The sequence below is a fragment of the Homarus americanus genome, unplaced genomic scaffold (assembly GCF_018991925.1).
Source record: "Homarus americanus isolate GMGI-L3 unplaced genomic scaffold, GMGI_Hamer_2.0 scaffold38237, whole genome shotgun sequence".
NCBI lineage: Eukaryota > Metazoa > Arthropoda > Malacostraca > Decapoda > Nephropidae > Homarus > Homarus americanus.
This window is the reverse complement of record NW_024745206.1, coordinates 10001-14692: the sequence shown is the minus strand read 5'-3', so window position 1 is coordinate 14692 and position 4692 is coordinate 10001.

Sequence of the window (4692 nt, the reverse complement as noted above, 5' to 3'; positions counted from 1 at the left end):
GTTCTAAAGTGTGAAGTAGGAGTGTGTTTGGTTATAGATGTTTTATTGCTGAGTGCAGTCTGTCCATTTCTGAGTCTATATCTTCTGTTGTTTTCCCTTGTAGGTTAATCGAGTGGTGATTACTTAAGTCGTCTTTGAAGCTGTCCCAGTCTGTTTTACTCATTTTCAGTCTCTTTTTTATTGGTATCTGTATGGGGCTTGTTGACAGTGTTAGTATAATTGGCAGATGGTCACTGCCTGTATTATATGGTAATTGAAAAAGGCTTTGTTGTTGGTAAAAATTTTGTCTGGTGTCGATTGTGTATTGTGATTTCTCCAGGTTGGAAAGTTAGGACCCAGATGATTGATTTTCCCTAAATTTATTAATTGATTAAGGGCGTTTCCCATGACGTTATTATTTGTATTGTCAAAAATCCTATGTCTGGCGTTAAAGTCTCCTAAGATGTACATCGGATGACTATTGTTAGCCAATTTTAATAGGTCTTCTATAGGTAAGTAGTAGCAATAATTACGTCTCCTTGAGTTGTATTTATTTTTATTGCTAGAAATTCATCCTGAAGTCATCAATTAGTTTAAATTTTAAGTTTCTTTTAACCGCTATCGCTACTCCGTCATTTTTCTCGCCCGATTTATTTCTTTGGTTTACATAATAGTTAAAGAGTTTTATGTTGTTGTTTTCTGTCTCACCGTGACTGTTTATTAGTATAATGTCAGGGTCAATTTCGCGATATATATTACTTAGGTTAATTCTCTCGGTCTTCCAGTTTCTTACGTTGTGTTGTATTATTCTTAAAGTTCTTACTGTTTGTCTATTGTCCATTATTTCTTATACTTGGATTGTGGCAGTCAGTTGGAGTGGAGACCTATCATCCTGTTTCCTGCTTCTGACTCTTCTATACTCTGACGGGTCTACTATTTTAAAGTCTTTGGCCGTAATCTTTAGTTTGTCCGGGGGGCAATTAGTGACCAGACATAATCTTAAAATCTTAGGATTTTTCTGATATGTCCACTTGTATATCCCTCCTCTGGCTGCTTACTATTGTCCCTCCTGTTGGTCTCGATGTTGGGATTCCATGTTTGTTGTAGTGATAACTTTTTAATCCAATTTCTTCAAAAGCAGATTCAGGTTGTATGGTCGGTGATCAGTTTCATCTTATCTTCTCTCCTCCTACCTTTGTCTTATCTTTTGTTATTTCTATCTTCTTTGTCACTTCTAGTCATTTGTTTGGATCTCATCAGTCGCTTGTGTTCCCTAGGTATCAGCTGTTGCTCCTTGCTCCTAAACCTTTTGTTCGTCTTGATGTAGTCTTTCTTCAGTTCAGTTTGCATATGTTGTCTGAAATAGTTTTTCGGATTGTGGATTCTCTGAAATATCATCTCTGTAGTCTCAATTTAAACATTTTCCTTAATTCTCATTGTATGATCCGGGTGCAATGATATTGTGCAAATGTGCATGGATCATACTAATCATTACCTTATCATGTATTGGGCTCACTTAGGTTTATCATCAGGATTCTGGCTCCAGAGCTCCTCTTTGGACCGTTTCCTTTGCTATTTCCCTGAATACTTATGTCGTATCCTTCTTGTCTTGTTCTTTTCCTTTGCTTCTTGTACTTTATCATGTGTTTTTTTTATTGGGCATGCTAATATAACGTCCTATGTCCTGCGTATACATTCCTGTTTCTCTTACAGTTGAGACAGCCAACATGTGTATTCTATTATTCAGTGTAGTAGGTATGGTCGTCGCCTGCACAATCTGAGCAGTACTTTTTTTCTTTTTCCGGACAGTCTCTCGTTGTGTGTTCTTCATATTTGTAGCAGGAGAAGCAAGTTTGCAGACTGATGAATGTCTCCTTCTTTATTTGATGTGGTGTGACTGACATGTTGAATATTAGAAAGCCCTGTTGTAAAACTTTCTCAGCCATTGACACTTCTTCAAACATGAGTATAGTCCTTATCTTAATGACTTCTTCAATCTTCATCCACCTATTTTGGCGTTCCAGTTCTTCTTTCAGGTCTTCCTCCCGATCTCTTGATCGACTTGACGAACAAAAACTGATCTTTTTGCTTTTTGTTCTGGTGGCATGACAACAATAAGGCCTTCATTGTAAAATATATCTCTTGCTTCTTTTGAAAGGATTTTATCTGAATCAAAGTCATCTTACAGATTACTTTAAAACCTTCATTGGTGCTGAATATTCTAGTTAGTGGGACTTGCAGTTTGTTGTAAGTGATTTCTGCCACTTTTCCCCTTCCAATAGAGTGTCCCTTATCTCTATGTTTTATTCTAATGCTAGTTGTCATCTTCTTGATTACATTCTAATCCTACCTATACCACAGGGCTCCTGCCTGGGAGCAGTGACCCCGCCCCCCCCTCTTGGACGGGCGTCGGGCTCGTAGGGTTCTGCACCCAGGTTACCTGTGACTATAGTTATGTCTAAAAAGTTGCCACCTACAGGTGATCCCCGGACAAGGGGTGCCTTGCACTATAACAGGTTCCCTTGCCGGATCGACCGTATCTCTTAGTCCCGCCTCCCGTTCAAGGAACGGAGTGCATGAGGGGGATGAAAAAAGGAAAGAAGAGGACCTTAGAGAGTAGAAACAGCCTACCTACCACGCCACGTTCGGTCAGCCAATCAGAGCACCGCAGTAAACGTGCATGTATCACGCCACCGTGGGGCACCACTGATTGGCCAATCCAGGACGTAGACGACGGGTAGTAGTCAAAATTTGGGTAGGCCAAATATTTGTTTTTTCCAAAGTTGGAATTTCCGCACAATCTGTGATGGTAATTACACCGTCACTATGTTGAGTAAGTACAATCACTAGGATTGAGTGTCTTATCACAACAAAGTTGCAGACTCAAACATGCAGCAAAAGAATCAGGTCTTCGCAGTCTGTGTCTATTTTTACTTAGGCTAGCATACCTAAGTTAAAGCAAACTCCCTTGCCAATACAAGAAGGAAGAGGATTTCTTATAGTCTAATAAACAATTCATCATGACCAAATACAGTATCTAACATTAGGGGGTCCGGGGGCAGCCCCGGTTAGCAACTAACCATTTGATTGCATTATCTCTGAGAATAGTTAGCAATTATCCATTTGATTGCATTATCCCAGGTTAAGGGGGGTTGTGTGGTTCCATATCACCAGATTTATTAAAAAACTACCAGGCTAAACAGTTTAGGCTAGATACCATTGATGGCTAACCTCTATAAAATTAATAGACTTTGTACTAAACAGACACTGGAGGATTTCGCCATTGACGAAACCTTAGTGGTTAGGTTAAGTTAGTTGCCTGTATTATTATTATTCTATAAAATTTAAGGTCCCCGTTAGATACCACGGTCAGGCTAAACAGTTTAGGCTGCTTGGATTATTTCTTTTGTCTCTTATTGACTTCGGTGGCTAACCTCTATAAAATTGAGGACACCAATAGACTTTGTACTAAGGTTAGGTTAAACAGACACTTTTGTTGTATGGAGGATTTCGCCATCGGGGAGCGTGACGAAACCGGCGAAAGTAGTGGTTAGGTTAGGCGGCCCGGTAGTGGTTGGTTAGTTGCCTGTATTATTATTATTATATAAAATTTAAGGTCCCCGTTAGACTTTACCACGGTCAGGCTAAACAGTTTAGGCTGCTTGGATTATTTCTTTGTCTCTTATTGACTTCGGGTGGCTAACCTCTATAAAATTGAGGACACCAATAGACTTTGTACTAAGGTTAGGTTAAACAGACACTTTGTTGTAATGGAGGATTTCGCCATCGGGGAGCGTGACGAAACCTCCGGCGAAAGTAGTGGTTAGGTTAGGCGGCCCGGTAGTGGTTAGGTAGTTGCCTGTATTATTATTATTATATAAAATTTAAGGTCCCCCTTAGACTTTACCACGGTCAGGCTAAACAGTTTAGGCTGCTTGGATTATTTTTGTCTCTTATTGACTTCGGGTGGCTAACCTCTATAAAATTGAGGACACCAATAGACCTTGTACTAAGGTTAGGTTAAACAGACACTTTTGTTGTAATGGAGGATTTCGCCATCGGGGAGCGTGACGAAACCTCCGGCGAAAGTAGTGGTTAGGTTAGGCCTGTAGTGGTTGGTTAGTTGCCTGTATTATTATTATTCTATAAAATTTAAGGTCCCCTGTTAGACTTTACCACGGTCAGGCTAAACAGTTTAGGCTGCTTGGATTATTTCTTTGTCTCTTATTGACTTCGGGTGGCTAACCTCTATAAAATTGAGGACACCAATAGACTTTGTACTAAGGTTAGGTTAAACAGACACTTTTGCTGTAATGGAGGATTTCGCCATCGGGGAGCGTGACGAAACCTCCGGCGAAAGTAGTGGTTAGGTTAGGCGGCCCGGTAGTGGTTAGGTAGTTGCCTGTATTATTATTATTATATAAAATTTAAGGTCCCCCGTTAGACTTTACCACGGTCAGGCTAAACAGTTTAGGCTGCTTGGATTATTTCTTTGTCTCTTATTGACTTCGGGTGGCTAACCTCTATAAAATTGAGGACACCAATAGACCTTGTACTAAGGTTAGGTTAAACAGACACTTTTGTTGTAATGGAGGATTTCGCCATCGGGGAGCGTGACGAAACCTCCGGCGAAAGTAGTGGTTAGGTTAGGCGGCCCGGTAGTGGTTGGTTAGTTGGCCTGTATTATTATTATTCTATAAAATTTAAGGTCCC